We start from the raw sequence: 18,920 nt of genomic DNA, 5'->3' as shown, positions 1-18,920 counted from the left end.
ATGACAGGGATGACTCCACATTGAAAGTGATGCAAAAGGCAGCTTCTAATGATGTTTTCCTGTTCAGTACAGCAATATCCACCCAGCCTAAACTCTCTCCTTTTTTTTTTTACAGAACCACTAGTTCAAAGCAGTGTGTAGTGTAAGAAACCCTACAGAGACCACTGCCCTGGGTGGGTCAAGAGATGACTTTTTTCACTGTTAAATCTAACTGCTCTCTTAAAAAGCAGGTCAGGTAGAAACTGGTGAGGGCTTATCTCCCCTTTGTGGATGAGAAAACCCACCTACCTTGAAGCGTTTTATCACTTTGTTCGTAATCTCCACACAATACCTTTCCCATAATGACCCCCTTCACTCCCGCCTTCTACTGTACAGTATGTCATCGTCTGGTATCTTTAAACTGGCTCCTATTTATAGATGCATTCAAAAACCAATAAATCAATCAACTGATTGATGAATAGGTCAATCAATCAAAACAAGATATTGCATTTTAATGAGCTCATATCTAGACTTATCGTTACTATGGTTTATTCCACACAGAGGAATGTTCACTTTGGACACTGGACTATATTCCTTTGCAAGTTGATACAGTAGGAACAGATACATTCAGAAAGCATGATAGTACACATTTGAGGTAACATATATTAGATTACCACTAACAATAACTATTATTATATAGACTTTGGGTCACAGCTAAATCTGTGAGGTAAAATGATATATCATAAAAACTGAGAGTAACATTATAATGACTTTGTCGCATGCATTTTTCAACCATAACTAGCTTGTCACAAATATTCATCTGTGAGGTAACTACAGGTTCAACCTGATGATAATTGCAATCTATCCGATTTTTATTACTATAACATCTGTAATTACTGTGTGATATTGCCTTTAATTCCTGTGGAATTAGTAAATCAAATACAGCTCCTCAAATGCAGTGTGTAATTACCTGTAATTGACAAGGGAATGAGGTCTTCTGAGTGTGATTTCATGGCTATTGAAAGATGAGTGTGGTGATGGTACTGTATTTCACATTTGATACCTGCCTTGTAACACGCTTCTCTTTTAAAGAAATTGAGAACATAAGAACATAAGAAAAGCTACACATGAGAGGAGGCTTACTTGTTAACTTACAATATTTGGCTGCTGGTAAACTATTTTCCAAGCATCTAATCCACCTGCTTCTTGAGCGTCAGGGTTTAAGCTTTGATTACATGGCTGGGTTGCTTCTCCTTACTCTTTGAGTAAGATCCTACAATTCAGTTTTATGTGCATTTCCCCATAGTTTTCACTAGTGTCTGCTGATTCATGTTTCACTGTTGACTTTAAACTTGTTCAGAGGGGGGGCTTTATCAAAGCCCATGCATGAGACTGTATACTTGAATTGCACCCTCTCATAACCTTCTCTGTTTAAGAAGAAAAAAAAATACAGTTCTTTTAGTCCGTAGGCCTGTTCAGTGTAGGTCAATCTTTCTAAAGGTGATGCTGTTTTGAATTTCTACAATGTTTCCTCTTTAAAGGTTTTAGCCAAGTTGTCCCTTCATATGAACACTAGTACTTTTCTTTTCCTTTACATTAACACTTTTTTTTTCTATTCCCTTCATTTTCAGAGTGGACAAGGCTAAGTGATGTTATCCTTTTGCAGTCAAAGGAGGTGGTGTGCGCAGTGCATGCTTTCCTTTGAAATGCTCACCCACCAGTTACTCACAATTTTACAGAGCCCAAATCCACTATGTCTTTCAGAATGCTGGCATTGATTGGAGGAGCCACACATAGGCACCCAGCCACCCAAGGGTCACTGGGACACCATGCTGCTCTATTAGAGACAGGTGACACATGGCCAGTTGTGCACTTTCTTTTTAACTTGAAAACAAATCGTGACAAATAACTGCAGATCACTCTATAAATGTTCTGTCTGTTGTCGGAAATTATGAATATGGAAATGGAAACAGCTATTTTCCTAAATAAGAAGAATAATGACAATAAATATTTTCTGGACTTTCAGGCACTTAGTATTCGATGCAAAACCCTAATATTAATTAGTCATCTATAGTGTCGCCCAGACTAATTTCTAGTACTAATTGAAGTTAACATTTGTCACAGTGATTGTCCTCAATCAGTACGTTTAATTGAGTAGTTAAAAGGGAGAATGCTCACCTTAAATTAAAGGCTGTATAGCTCTTTATTACACCGTGATTAAGCGTTCATTTTGTCTATTATAAAATAATAAAAATGGTAATGTACTTCCATCTGTTGTTCCCAAATGTTTGTATGTACTGTACTTGCGCCTCACTCGAGGATATTCAAACTACAAGCACAATAGAATGAAATGAAAATATACTGTATGTATGCCAGAACTTTATTTGTTCAGTAACTATAGAAATAGAAGCGCAACAATAAACTATTGAAGGATATGTACAATAATAGATACATAAAGCAATCGCAAGAGTAGGACAGGAGTAAAAAGTTGGACCGATGGTAGGCAATTAACACTTTTTCATTTTTGGGTGAAAAAGGTTCTGAAACTGAATCAGGTCAAAACAAGAACGGAAAGTAAAGACAAGAAGTTGTGCTTTGTTAATAACCTTTTCGTCATTTAATTAAGAAGCAATCAGGCCAGGATGAGAATAAGTGCTTTGTAAAGCACTCCTCCAGCTCCAGTGAGTGGGCTGGGTCTTTCAGTGCAGTGGCACTGAGTGCCAGAGCGCAGAGGATCTGAGCCAGTGCATTCACCGGAATACATAATCAGAAGCAAAACTGAAAACTTCAAGCCCTGCATAAAACCAGCTACATTCATCCATTTTTTATTGAAGCACAAAAATCTGCTTGGTCATGAGAAAAGTGGCCTCATACATTAAATTTTACATAGGCTTATGGATTGTTTTATGAATGTACTTAATTTCCCATTGGTTCAATGTGGGCTTATAAATATATATCAGTTTTGCAAGCAAAGTCTATTATATTTAATTAAAAAAAGAATAGCATATTTTGTCAATTTGTTTCACCATGTTTATGGACACTTTGCTATCTACATTAACGGCATACTATTTATTATCCTCTACATGCACTATACGACAAAGTATTATTACATGTAAATTAATGCTCTGCTATAAAAGGAAGCTTTCAGTAAATCATTTTTCCCCACGTTGCCCTAGACTTCTGACAGCCTCTGAGAAACAATGTTCTGAACTATACCTCAGCATAAAACCTAATTCCCCCTTTTAATTAAAAGGGAAAGATTGTTTTTGCCTTTAAAATTAGGTTACAGCTATGTCTCTAAAACGATTCATTAATTTGCAGCAAGACCTATATGACAGTATCTCATATGCAATTCATAATCTCTCCATGTCAAAACAACTCGTTCACTCTGTAGGACAAAGGCAAATGAAATGTAACAGCTTTTAACCTTTAATAACCGAAAGGTCGTATTTCTGCATGCACAAATGCAGAAAGCATTTAAATACTGTTTACCATTTGAAAGTATAAACTGGCAGTAAGCCAAGAATTTCTCAAAGATGGATTTTTCTTTGCAGCCTGACACTCAAGAAGACAAGGGTTGGTTTCATTTTGTACTTGTGGGTAAATTTAATGCATACCAAGAGACCACCAGGTAAAAATCAACACCTTCCACTTTACTGAGAGAGAAGTATTCATAAATAACATCTACATATACAGTACATATAGATGTACATAGTACATATACTGTACATAGGGATGCATTCAAATGTAATCATGCTAATTTGATTTTAATTTTATATTCAGTATTTTAATATACATTCATGCATCTGTGTTGCAATTTAACATTAAAATTAAATCAAGGATTTTTATTTCTTTAATACTGTAAGTCAATTAAGAGCACATTTATATTTATTGCGGACCTGCAGACCCACTTACAGTAAGTACATGTGAGTGAGGTACTGTACCTCGTTCGCCCATATAATAGCATGATCCAAACTGGGATATAAACACATGACTCTCTGGTCCAGAGTCTGCCATTGTATATTGTTGGGACTCACACAGAAATGCTCACTGTCCCGTTTCTGCATTTTGTTTAAGGCTCAGAGAAACTGTAAAGTGAGTAGTCGGACAGTAATATGATTTAGCCTAGAGTGTAGTTCTTTTGCTCCCTTTAGAGCTGATAGCCCTTTCTCTGTGCAGTGTGGTATTTATCATAGCCTTGCTAGCAGGGAAGAACACTGCCTACTGAGTAACTAGCACCCTACCCACAGAGATAATAACCAGGGATTACTTTCATATTAGAGATTGGACTCCAAAGTGCTGTAGCCATCCATTATGATATAAACCATATTTATTAAACAAACTGTAGATTAGCCATGGTTAATAGTCTCTTAATTGTACCTTAAAGCTGATTTGAATTCACAAGGTGGTAGGAGGCTTCAGCTTGACCTGACTAGAAAAGAATTTGGATCAGCAAATTGAAATGCCACACATGACTGCGCATTTACAGTGCGGTTTGATTACAACAGCAGATTGTGTAAAATGCCTTAGCAAACAAAAGCCAAAAAAAAAAAACACGCTGCTTTGTTTTGTCTTGTAATTGACATTTACAATGTGCACAATGTTTTGTTTCAACTTCATTTTGTTTGGAGAATGCTTTAAAATGGTCAGCACCATCCCACCATTGAGAGAGATTACACTATTCTGAAAGAGAAATAGAAATATTTGCAGCTTTTTTTAAAGACTAAAACATTAATCGCAGTTTAGAAAAATACACAACTCTCTGAGTGCTTAATTGCTATCATCAATACAAATAATGCTCAAGCTGCTCGGGTGTTCCTCGCAGCTGAGCATTGAACCTTGTTAACTATCAAACGCAATGGAAAGTTTGTCAGCAGACTAAAACATAACAGTAACCTGTTCATACACTGAAAAGACTGTATATTTCAAGTGTTGCTGTGTCTCCCGGTAATGGAGTGATATTTTAGCACGTAAAATCCTAATTTTTCGCTATCATTCATCAGAAAACTAATATTTGGATTTCTGTAGCCACGTTTAACTCAGCTTTTACATTTTGCTTAAAGATTTATAAAGACATACTGTACAGTATAAAGACTTTTACTTAACTTTGAGCATTCATTTAGTGTAAACCAAAATGCTACAAGTCATTGCTGTGTCAAAATATACAGTATGAGGGTCACATAACAATAGAAAAAAATAAATGTGTGCATTGGTAAGAAATGAGACCATTACTCAGTAGTTTATATTCAAAGTCTATAGAGGAATTGTGAAACTAAGCAAATGTTCACAACCCAGAATGCACAATTTGGTTCCTGGAGGGCTGGTATCCCTGCATGGTTTCATTCCAACTCAGTTTTTAACAATGCAATTCAGCTCATTGTGGGCTTAATGGGACCAGCAGGGCAACTTCTCCCAGTTCTATAGGTGCCACTGAACTAGAACAGACCTAGAAAACGTGCAGGGATACCGGCCCTCCAGGACCAGGAGTCTTCATCCCCATTTTTATGTATTCCCAGATGCTGCATTGAGAATGCATCAGTACACATCTGTTCAAGTTTATTATAGAGGTATGGAATCTTCCCTGAATCTGTGAGAAGACTGGCTGCTTGGAATAAAGGAGACATTCTGGAAGACATGATTCTTACAGAGTGACCTAACACATTCTGTATTGTAGTTTGGCATGGTTTATCTTTGTTTCCTTGTTTTGCACTGGATTTTGACTGTATATCTATGAATGCTACCCTCTAAGATAAAGATTCAGTACTATCTGTTTAAGAACTAATTTGTATCAAGTATATGTGTTCATTTAGAATTTCACTCATATGCAAACTACAAAAACAGCATTGCTCAGTACACACCCAGTGCAAAAAAAAAATCCAATTATCTTAAAACTATGTACAGTAATTAAAAAGAAGATTAATTGCTTTCCGTAAATGTCATCATTTTGAGGACATGCATCAGGAAATATCATGCACAGCCCTGCCATATCACAAGAGCCACACAATGAAGAAAAGAAAAAAAAGGAAACCTGAATTAGAAATTGCTGTGCCCTCATTAAAAAAAGAAATGGGTTCAAGGAAATGTAAATCAGAGAAATCGAACCTCAGGAACTCAATGTGCCCTTCCTGTCAGGCAAATAAATCCATCTGGAAATGCTGTGGGTATACTGCATCACTTCTGATTGGCTAAATAAAAGGTAATGAAATCAAAAACATGGCACCTGATGAACTGCGATGACCAGGCTCATCAAAAACCTATTTAGCTTTCCTAGAAAATTGTGGAAAATCAACAGAATGCAGGTCTGTGCGTCTGGTCCTGCCAACCCTGCGGGAAATGACGATGCGCAAACTAATTTGTTTTAGATTTACATTCAAAGTTGCGTTTGAAAGCCGGAGACGGAGTGAAAAAGACACGGAGACAAGAACAGTTGAGATTTTATTTGTTTGTTTCTTAGAGTAAACACTGGAAGGAATAAACTCTTCATTGCCCCCCTGCACTTAAACGCGACTTGTTTTTTTTAGAAAAGGTTATGACAGGCTCACTTGTATTATAATTATATTACCTCTGTAACAAATGCAACAAATCATACAAATAAGCTTCTAAGAACTGCGGTATGACAAAATCTAATAAAATTTCGATGAATAATTGCAACATGTGCAGACAAAACCATGTTTACAATTACCTTTTCGTAGAAATCACACAATTACTAGAAGAGCATTACCAGTACAGATGCCTCTAAAATGTTTAAGATTAACTGGTACTGTTGAATGTGAGTTATTGCTCAGCTCGTCACGATCCTCATCCCTCCTCTTAAGGGCGCTCCAGCCCTTTCGTATTTAAATTGATTACGTGCACCTGCCCCCTGTTTGTCAGTCATTATTTAAGCCTGACACTCCCACTATTCCTGGCTCAGCACTGGGAGATGGACGCCCGGAAGCCCGCCTGGCCTCATTACCCTGGTTTTATTCCCTGTCTCTGTTCCGATTTTAACCTTGTCTGTCTCGTCTCGGATGGCTCTCCCGGTTCCTGGACCCTGGACTGTCTGGATCAGTTTGACTTCGCCGCGCTCACCGAGCACCGGATCACCCTCGTCACGCCCCCCCTGTCTGTCAACCCCTCCTGATAACTGCTGTACCTTTCCCTGATGACCTTCTCCACTTCCTTCCAGTCACACATTTTGAGATCCTAAACCCATGGAACAGTCTTTATTATAAAAACAAAAACTGATCATGGAATATACATGAGATTTTAAATTCCTTGCCTTACTTGATTCGCAAGACACAGTCCTCGTGGTTGGCCAACAAGATAGATGGAAACTGTTTTTCAAAATATTTTTTGTCAGTCCAAAGCACATATTTCTGTAAATTGAATCTCATTTTCCATAGACGGCTTATTTACTGTAATTGTATCATCAAGAAGTAACATATTACTCCTCTTGTAAATTAAAAACACAACACATGCTGTATTATTATTAGCATTAGGGAAACAGTAATGGACATGGCAAAATGGGGTTTTGTTCCAAAAAAACAATTATCTGTAAAAATACTCCAGTGTCTGTTCTATGAATGTGAGATGTGCTGTCTGTTACAAAACAGATTTTTGTATTAAAGTAAATTTGCTAATGCTATTCCATTTAACAGAGGAACTGAGTTCAAGATGACTTCAACAATTTAGTTTAAAAACTGACAACTTTCGCGTTTTTCGTTTTCTGTGCACCTTCAATGTCTTTCGGCAGCTGCTTAGTGTGGAGAAAATGCATTCAGTTTTAACCAATTTCACCCTTCGTCACTGGCTTACCCATTTCTGGCTGGATTAAATCACAGCAGGTAGTCTAAATTTAAAATTTATTAGAACCTCCAGATAACCCATAAACAGACCAGGATGGATTATTTTCAGATTCTACAAACATTTTATCTGAATTCTGTATAATAATTTCAGAATATGTAAAAGCTAACTTTACATTTGGTTATTTCAGTAAGATATCTTGAAACATATTACAGTATACATAATTAGATACTGTTTGCTAATCTGTCAATGTATAAAAAGTACAATGTATAAAATGAAACATAAAATGATAGTCCTTGCGAGTTTAAATGTATTTATTTAAATGTTAATTTCTGGTTGTCACTTTTTCATAGAATTCAGAACAATCTCCGTGAAAATTCATTTTTTAAGAAGTAATTTACTAAGGTGACTCAAATAATTGACACATGCAGCACTTCTATTTGTCTTCATAAGCTAGGTTACTAATCTTAATGGTGTGGCTATCCAGTTAATAAAACTTAATAAAGACAAAACATTCTATGCATTATGAACAGTGCCAAGATGTCTAAAAACGAAGGTGCAGACTATTATTTTGCCTGTTTGGCACAATAATGTACTGCAATGCAATCTCCCACTTAAGCTAATCCAGCAGTGATCCAGGCACTCCAATATTTCTTTTTTTTCACATACTGTAAAAAGCATAAAATTTGCATTTTCTGCTATATTGAGTAAATTCTGCTTTTTTAATTATAAATCTGTGGTTGCGTATTCTGATTTGCACTTCTCATAATGCAACCACTTAACTGTTTTCAAGCAGAAGCCACCATGAACTGTGTCCATTGAAGTCTTAGAGCCCTTTCTGTGATACGAAGGATTACTTTAAGCACAGCAGACTTCATATCCTTCGACTGATTCTTCCACAGGACTGAGGCTTATTGAGATAGCAACATAATTAAAAAAGTGACTTGAAATATTTTATCAGAATATAATGTTTGCCTCTACATGTTTTTAGATTTGTAATTCAGATTGTGACTTGAATTTTCAAAATATTCTGTGCATATCTGGTGCTCAGACTGCATAAGCCTGAGAAGCGTGGAAGTAATTTTGATTTTCTTCGCAGGAAAGTGATTTATTTGTCTTACTAGCTTTCAGTGAAGTTAAAGCACTTACCTGGCTTTAAGCAGCATGTAAAATATTCAAGCTACTTTCTCATTGCCCACTGCCTCTGTCTCCCAGGCTCTCTCTCATTAGCAGTCCCAGCCTTCTCCAGCTACTCTCCACTACTTCCTCTTGAGCACAGTTTACCTACTTGACCTTTTATAAACACTTCCCTAACAAAAGGCCTCGTCTGCTGTCAGATCCAAGCCAGTACTGACTGCAAGGATCTCACAGTACTCTCAGCACTGGCCCTGTGTGCCAGGCTAACACACCATTAAGGGAATATACTGTATGGCTGTGGCTCATTTACAGCATCCGGCTCCACCTGCGCATGCATTCTTGAAGCTGCAGCTGCTCTTTCACTTAGTAATAGAAAGTCAGGATAAGATGTTTGTTCCCAAATATCTATCATTTAACTTGCAGAACTTCACCCAAATATTTAAGGGAAAGAGCATTCCTCTAATGAGATAAAATATGTGTTTATGTTTCCTGGCATCTGTCTGTCATAGAACGTAATTCAGACATTTCATTACCATTATTTAATAAACTATAAGATGCTCTTATAAACCTCTCATAACATGAATAATGCATTTATGAATGAGATGAAAAAAACATATGCTTTTGGCTAGAAAGCATGCATTAGCTATAGAGTGTCAGGAGTAAAGCAATTACTTGGAACATCTTTATAAACACTTACAAACCACAATGCCAATTTGATTAGGTCTAAAGCAAGAAGTTCATTTTCAGCTTTGTGCGAAAAACCCATTATGTTTTCATTGTGCGATATTGATTAATTATTGACACAACAGACCTGGATTATTGTAATCACTTGCAGTAATTTGGTGTATGTTACATTGCAAAATGTAGTTTAAAGAGACTCATTTTCTGTCAATTGTCATTTATGCATGTTTTTTTTATTTTAAAAGAAGATGAAACACATTTTCTACCTCATGGGCTTTCTTTTGTGTTTCTTGTGGCTCTTCTTCACAAACCTAACCAGAATGCATGCTGAATGTAAATTTGTCGATTTGAAGTTCCTGACATTTCTCTTTGAAATAGTCATCTTTGTTTTCAATACCAAGTAAGAAAGGTAGTCAAATTCTCCTTTTATAGAAGAATGTCATATGGCACCCATAGACATGAGATAATCTGAAGCGAACCACCATTATTTTTTAGATACAACCCACAAAACAGAATTATAACTTACAGTATATTGCTGTTTTGTAGAGTATCAGTAAAAATGATAAAACAAAAACACATTGTTTTAATTAGTATACAGTACCTTTCATCGTTAGGAAAATGAGTTTTTCAGAACTAATGCTTCTAAATATATTTAAATATACCACGATTCTCTCCCAGTGGCCAAGGCTTTACCAGTTCAGTACACTTCAGTCATTAAGCATACTGATGGTAATCACATTTTATTTGAAGTGTTTACCAGTATGATTGTACGGCACACTTAATTTCCATTAAATTTGCTCTCATGCCAGAAACAGACAATTATAATGAAATCTGCAGCAGAGAATCGCTGGACCACAGTCTGCTCCCAAATTGTTCTGTCAAAACATTGTGGTCTCCTCTTGTGCTCGCATCAGTACAGCTCAATGATTTGATTCCTGCCACCCCTAGTGCCAGGGCTAACAGAGTTATGTTAATACTGGCTTCATTTATAATTCATTCTGTCATGCACAAAGGACTGGACCTACATTACTATTGCTATGCTAGTGTAAAACAGATTCAGTGTACAAACCATTTTTTCTTCTTTTTAATCTGTACTCCGAATGCTCCACCTCTCTTATACTGAACATGTCTTCCAAGACAAAAATGTAACCTAACGGGCACATTTCATTTTTTAAAACAACAGATGGATTTAATATTTTTATGACTATGTTTGAACACATTAAAGAAAGGGCTTAAATATCTCACAGCTGAACTACAAGAGTACAAGACATGGAAGTTGTGCTGTATTAGGTATGAAAAGTGTACAGTAGCACTGGTTACATTTCCCTGGGTAAACAAATCTCAGTACAGTACAAGACCAGTTCTGTCCTATGCAAAGAAAGGTCAGGCTGTTTGCTTTTAATATATCCCAGATGTCAGAGTTTTCTCCTGATGTAATTCTGGATCAGTGGGCATCTTTTGTAGTGTGGCACACCACTACAAAAGTGTAAGCGATATCATGGATGAATTTTACTTGCAAATGGAGAAATATATATTTATAACAGGAAAAGACTGTGGCTTTTTAAATGCTTCTTCATGTCTCTGCCTTCTTGATCGCATGTTGTAATACTGTACCTTGGGATCCTGGAGAACAGTGCTCACTGAGCTTATATAAAAGCCTTTCCATGTCACAAACTGCTACAGTACATATTATGAAAGTGACTGTAAAGCAAAGAGACCATAAAAAGACAATGGGGTATTCTTATAGCACATTCCCTAAGAGATTATAAACAAATCCTACAAACCAGCATTGATCTAACCATCTTTAAAGGACAAGAGAAGATACTAGTATTAGCACTATTTCGCACAACACACTTTGAACTAAATTCTTACAAGAATTCTGTCCACTGGGTAGAGATGTAATGTATTACAACATTAATTTTCAAGAGAAAAAGGAAATCTTAGGTGTACTCATGAATATAGATCACAAATAAGCAATTCAATACATTTCAAGAAAGTGTGAAAGATCTCAAAGCTCTTAATTTTTTATGTTGCCATCCCTGCAATTTGTCTCTCTGCTGTCAATGTACTTCATAGTACTAGCTCAGCAGAGAAAAACGAATCCATGGTACTCTTAGGAACGTGTACATGTTGATCCATATACTGTAGATAAGATGTTAAAAATAAAACTATGCACAGGAAGGAATGGGTCTGAGAAAGGAGAATAGGATTGGAAGCAAAAAACAAAGTATCGCACAATGAACAGCACTTGACAAAGGACTATTTAATATTTAATATTAACTAAAGTTGATTTTAAAATTACCGTGGGATTTTCTATTATTTTTTTCTACAGTTCTTGTATTACTTAAGAGTTAAAATTTACTTCCATGATTATATATAAAACCATTCTGAAGAGTCCTACTTCATTTGTCTTTTGAAAAAAAAAACATATTTGCATACATACTTCCTGTACTGCTATCTTCCATTAAAAACATTTAATTAAAGAATGCAGTTTTGATATGCACACAGTCAGAGCATATTAGCAGACAACAGTGAACTAATATCCAAACTGAAAAACAACATCTAGCGGGGGGCATTGCTGCTCTTTGGAATTGAACTGTGTGTGTCATCAAACAGTATCAACAGAGATGAGTATTCAGTGTATGTGTGAGACGCTACAAAGACTGAAGATTTTCTGAAAGGCAAAGACATCTAAGTTAACTCGTAGAAACGAAAACGCTAGAACTGAAGAGAACTCTCTGTGTTATTCTTTGCTTTGTCAGCTTATTAAAGGTATCAAAATCAGTTCCCATGGTTCCCTTTTCTAGCAACAGAGAAGATTTATTTTTCTTGTATTTTGAAGGTCACCAATATTTACTGCCTAAATGGCAAATCAACAACTGAATACCCCGGCAGAATATGTAACAATCTCTGAAGATACTGCTCAACAGATGGAAACAAAAAAGATCTTTGGGAAGACTGAAAAAAAATAAACCTCACTCCTGTTTTTCTGACAGATCAAATTCTCCATAATGTAAATAACTTCTTGCAGAAATGTCATTTCTCTGTGGTCTCTGGGGATGCTGGAGGATGAGGAGGTTCACAGTCAATAACAGAGAGGTACAGTATGTAAGAGCATAATTAAATAACTATTAGGAAAATCAAAGACTTTTGTATTTGATGGATGGTGTTTATTTTGTTAAGAGTCATTTGACAGCATTTTTTACTACCTTGTAAGCTAATCTCAACAGATCTCTAAAAAAGGCACACCTGGGCCTGTTCAGGATTGGGGTAACTGCTATAAGTGGTACCAGAGGACTAGTAGGTGGTGATCTTCCCACTGATCTAAGTTTTCCAAACTGATGTCCCATTATGGTAACCAGGGAAACTGTGCTGTAGGGGGAGCCATCCTTCCAAGTGTCATTGAATATTTAAGATTCCTTGGCACTATATGAAAGACAAGGGGTGTAAAGCCCAGTGTTGTGCACAATTTGAAGTATCTAAAGCTGCTCTTTAATTCAACTGATGAAGGTATTTCCTGCAGTACATCTCAACCTGTACTGTATGCTGTGTATTGCAGTTGCTGGTGCAGAAGGCAGCATATCAGCCAGATAGGTGCTACCCTTAGTTACGGATGAAGTGCTTTGGAATCCTTTGTGATGAAAAATACTATATAAATAATTATTATTACAGTCTGATACTTTAGGAAGCCAAGTTTCATTTTTTATCCAACATGCATATTAATATACTAAAACAGGAATAGTATAATTAGGAATCACATTTCAGAAGCATATGTTATTCTACTCTGCTGGCACATTTTGCATTATAAAATTATCTAACACCTCTCATCTGTTGCATTCCTCCGTTGCGTTTGGTATTCTCTCTACATTACTAATGTATGAAGGACTTGATCTGTCAGGTGTGAACGCACAGCTGATTTAAATGTGCAACCAATGATGGCAAGAAATCCATTGGTCTTTCATTGTAGTCTCATCCTGAGACCCTGCAAGGTAGACTGGATAAATTATTAAGTGGATGCTGATTTAACTGAGAGTCTAATTTTATAATTATCTAAAAAGTTGCCAAGTGGATATTTATAGCTTCAGAACTGACCTGGGAAACTTAGATAACTGGTGTACAAATTGATTTAGGAAACCATGTTTTATGAGTCATACAGAGGGGATGACTAACTGTGAATGGACATCACAGAACATATTGCTGGTGCCAACACACAGGTACATGAAAACAACCCTTCTCAACCCAGACAGCTTTGTCCTTTACAGTACTGTACATTATGAACAAACTAGATTGAAATGTGGTTAAAACCTAAATACTTTATTGTCACTAAAGAACATGGATATACCTTAATTGTGTACCTACCTAGAGCACAGTTTTCAGGCTACGAAAAATCTGGAGCAAAACTTGAAAAAATGCATCAAGTACATATATGGGCACCATTTACTAAGCCGTCCTGCTACATTTTTCTCTGAATCTGTTGGCTGCTCGGTTGCACAGCCACAGGGAACACTTAGCGAGCATAGCAAATGGACATGACATTGTACTAGATGAATTAAGCACTCCGTAAATAAAACATGACTCTCTTTTTATGGGCCTTAGACATATAGAATAAGTATATTAATAAAGAAGTAGTCTGCTATGTCGTTTTCTGAATCACACAATTCTGTTGTTACAGAAAAAGTAACAGTAGTTCACCCACATTCTATTAAATATTTATGAAATGGGCAATTTATTTAAAGTGGAAATGTTTCTTTTTTATGCCAGAGGAGTATAATAGACCATCAGTGCTTTTCAAAATATTTTAAGATGAATATCTTGTAGATGTGATGCAAGAAGTACAATATCTCACTTAGCACATGTTTAGATTTATTTTGTGTTTTATAATTTTATTTAATATTTAATCAATTCTAAACCTGAGCACTTCATTTGAAATCCAAATAACATGATGTTAATGACCATCTATTGGGTTCAGTCAACTCTGGACAGAAACTGCTTTACATACAGTAGGTCACATCTGTTTTGCAAAAAGGGTCAAAAGAAATTGTTTTCCATCACTAAAGCTTTCATTTTGGAGACAATGGACATCACAAAATGGCTGCAGGGCAACTCAGAAAAGGGTAAGATGACTACTAAATTTAAAAGCCTTGTGTAATTCATTTCAGAAATTCCTGACTGTGTGCTTAAACATCGACAAAGAAGTGCTGACATGTACAGGTACGTGACTCTGTCCACACGGAGAATACTCCAGCAAAGCAGTAGGCTGGTAAAGAAGGAATATTAACTAGAATCTTTTTGGCAATTGTTAACACAATTGGGTTTCCCAGTTTGACCCCCTGGTCAGCACAAGGATAAGAATGAGAACAGTGCAGGCTTCCTTCTGAAATTATTCTACACTGTTTTACACTGCAAGTTCCACACTGCCTGCAGGAAGAGTTGGTGGTGAATGACAGCACAGCACACTCACGGATCTCCTACTCTTTTCCAGGAGCTCTTGGCGCTGCTGCTGTGTGGATACATGGACAAAGCTCTGAATTGCATCAGTTTTCGCACCCTGGCATAGCCTGACAAGTGACACCCTGCTGCTGCAGCTTACTGCAATAATTTTAATGCCACAATTAAGAAGATGCAATTTTTCAGGGCAGTCTTTGCATAATCTTAATTCAATAATATTTTTTAAGGTATTGCTTAGAAATTTGGTTGAAAATGTGGGGAGCAATAATGTCTTTTAATGACAAAATCAGAACAGCATATACTGTACAGTATTGTTGTGTGTGGCTGTATTTACAGTACCTTCCCAGAATACACGTTTTTAGACTGTCACAATTTTAGATCCATTGCACACAGTGAAAAGCTTGAAACAATGTTGGTGGGAACAAGGTCGAATTAAAAATCAGGAAATGCTCTCTCTCTAGTAATGATTACAGATAACTCTATAGGGAACACTTCAGCCAGTGTATACTAATATTCAAAGCAAATAATTACGCTTTGTCTGACAACAGTAATTTAACTCAATTGATGTGTGGTAGATAGAGATTACCTCAAAACTTGCAATGCATAACAAGTTGCAAGCACCAGTTCAGTGAGAAGATGAAATATAGATTTATTCTCTGAAGGAAAAGAAGATGAAATCTGATAACACAGTCTTTTGTGGTCACTGGATTATTTTCTATTCCAGGAAGTTAAGGTCACTGACTCCGGAATCAAACTGGGGGTAAAGGAAATAGCACCTGAAGCAAAATGCTTACAGATAACTAAACATCTCTGATATCATTAATTAATAAATAAACGAGAAACAAAGGAAATGTTATGTACTGTGTACAGTATATGGCATATACTAATTAATTCAGGTGGGTAGCTGCGTCAGCATGCGTAGGCTGCAAAGGAACAAGTAATAGGTTTATTCCATGCTGAAAAAAAGAAGAAAGAGAATACAACGTTTTGGCTGTGGAGCCTTCTTCAGGTGTCAAGGCGTCTTCAGGTGACACCCGAAGAAGGCTCCACAGCTGAAACGCTGTGTTCTCTTTCTTCTTTTTTTCAGCATGGAATAAACCTATTACTTGTTCCTTTGTATACTAATTAATGATCAAAGTACTCTTCAGCACCTTGGTTAATCAAGCAATTAAGGTTCAATTCAGTGATTAGTTCATTGGAATTTTTCAAGTCCTGTAATGACATGGAAGGCAAAAGCAAAAGATGACTATCCCAATAAAGATGACTATACACAAATAATCTGTGCATAAGTATCAGTACTACTTTTGGAGCTATTTCTGGCAGACAATGCCAGGACTGAAAAGCATTTATGTGTTGAAAAAAAATATATGAGATGTAGATGAATAAAGATTAGAGATACAGACTCAATTGATCTATAACATCACCACAGAGAGGCAGGGTAGAGCTTAAAAACACACACTATCTTCAGAATTGTAGGAAGAGATTATCTGTTAATACACCAATGCAGTAGTGAAGAAATTAATCGTACTTACTTTGTAACATTGATCACATGTAAAAAGTTAAGATATTTATCTTAGTGTTACAGTAGAGTGGTACTGAAGAGAGTGAATGTAAATCAAACTGAGATTAGGAATCTCTAGAGGAATCATGACCTCAGTTTTGGATTGTACTCAATTTAGAGATGCAGTTAAAGAAATGAAACAGGTGAGTAAAAGACATCTTAAAAATCACATATCCACAAAATAAATCAATATATTTGATAATTCAACTTTCAGATGTTTTATCATTACAATGCATGTACAGTACTGTATGTTTTAAACAAGGTGCAGATGCTATAAGCACAGAGTTCTTATCTAAATTCCAATTGTGAAAGTTCATAATATCAAAATAAAAAAGTTTCTTAAAGTGTAAAATAATTGGAATTGTCCTAGAACAACCAATTAAGCACAGCCTACAATGATGGAATTGTAAATTCCGTTACAGAGAGTGGAAATTAATCATCATCGTTGACTTTTTTATCATGCAATAAACTTTTATAAAACATTCTAAAGTAAATGTGTTATTTCTTCTTGCATAAACTGCATACATTCAAATACATGAACAATGAAAAGAAAGACGGTCATAATGGTTCCCTTTTAGTATAGTACAATAATATATTCTTGATACAACAACAGCAATCAACAAAAACCAAATCAGACAATGTTCAGTGTCAACACTTTTCTTTCACAGCTGAGGAGAAGCAACTGATTTGAAAATTGTCACTTAGTGAGTTGAATTTAACTAATTATAAAGAAAAAATTGTCCCATTTTAGTTTACTGCTACTGTATGGAATATCTATTAACATATTTTAACATACTGTATAACAATGTTCTAACTGATGTTACAAACAGTTATTAAAAGTAACGCTAGGATTACAGTACTGTTAGGAACATGATTCTGGATAATGTAAGGATTGGGGTTTTGTTAATAACATTCAATTAAACTATAATAGACTGTTGGTTATTTTCACATTAATACCACTTTGTTAAAACTTTATGCATACATTTCATCTATAAAAACTCTAGAAATCCATTTACAAGCCCTATTCTAAAGTGTAAGTGAAGATGTAAAGCTAGTTTAGTAATGCTTTACTTGAACATTACTGCATAATGGCTTCATAGTCCCTTCATAACTTTACACCAGATTTTACAATCACATTCACAATACTTTACAGGGACATGACATATGAGGTTAATACATTCCTTGCATTGCATCATACCCAGCGCTATACATTATGCTGAAAGAAATGTCATGACCACCGTTTTACAGGTTTGCAAGTGCTGCTGCTACAGTATGTTATTAGCACCACAGATTCAATCCGAATAAATCCTTTATAAGATGATAATGGTGATATTGACAGTGCTGAGTTTTACACTCCAAGAGGACTATTGCACAAGTGACCATAGTCCATGTGCATCCCTTCTCCATAACTGGATTTTTACTGTCATGGTTATGCCACCCAATCAAATATTGTGCCCATGGACCAATGTATTGACTTACATTCTTTCAGATACGTTCATTTCCCCAGTGAAATCGGATCACAACATATTATAGAGGTTTACAGATTGGATGGCGCGTTTTGCTTAAAATACTCTAAAAGGTTACAGTATACTGTAATCTTAATAGGTTTTCAAAGACCAAAGCTATATTTGTCATAAATAATTAAAGTACAGAAAACACAAGAGTCTCGTTTAGTAGTTATTGGTATCGTATTTTGCAGTTACTATTTTGCAAATATTTCTCTGGCATGGATTACACTGAAAAGATGCCTCCTGTACTGTTCTACAGGAACCTCTGGCACTTCTGAAGGGGATCCGAGATCACTTCTCCTAGCAGAAATACCCCAGGTAACTCAGACACTTTGGCTTCTGTTTGTGAACTGCTGTCTTAAATTTCACAACATATTGTAAGCTTGATTGGATTGAGGAATGAAGATTGAGATGGCCAGTTAAGAACATTTAACGTGTGTGGAATTAAACACTTCAGCCTGGATGTATGCTTTGGATATTATCATGATAAAATGAGCATGAGCCTCTTGGCTGAGGGAACCAGGTGTTTGGCCAGAATGTCCTGGTATGAAGTAAGGGTTTACAGTATAACTCAACAAGGGATCCAGAAACATACTGTATACTACTCTAAAACACACTAGACCAATGCCATATTCCACAGTGGGCGTGAGTATTTTCTCAGCATAAGCTTCATAAGCTTTTTATAGCAAACATACAGCTAATGAGCATGTTCAAAAAGCTAAAGTTTCATTTCATGTGACCATTAGATATGGTTCCAATTGTCATTTAGATGTAGTCTGACAGATCTGGGTCTCCTCTTTTCTTGGGTTTCCCTCAGAAAA

At 36.1% G+C, this 18,920-nt stretch overlaps 1 protein-coding gene and 1 long non-coding RNA gene across 2 annotated transcripts in view; one reads left to right on the top strand and one right to left on the bottom strand.

Annotated features, from left to right (window-relative positions):
• The window catches only part of lsamp (limbic system associated membrane protein), a 628,278-nt gene that overhangs the window by 329,661 nt on the left and 279,697 nt on the right, over nucleotides 1-18,920 (bottom strand). The window lies entirely within an intron of this gene.
• On the top strand, nucleotides 12,556-15,680 carry LOC148657890 (uncharacterized). Its single transcript, XR_015940539.1, has 3 exons — nucleotides 12,556-12,681; nucleotides 14,742-14,793; nucleotides 15,065-15,680. It is a non-coding gene; the product is annotated as an uncharacterized LOC148657890 (long non-coding RNA).

Source organism: Lepisosteus platostomus, chromosome 7, assembly GCF_059453375.1.
Source record: "Lepisosteus platostomus isolate fLepPlt1 chromosome 7, fLepPlt1.hap1, whole genome shotgun sequence".
NCBI lineage: Eukaryota > Metazoa > Chordata > Actinopteri > Semionotiformes > Lepisosteidae > Lepisosteus > Lepisosteus platostomus.
Note: the sequence above shows the minus strand (reverse complement) of the source record. Positions and strands in the feature narration are given on the sequence as shown.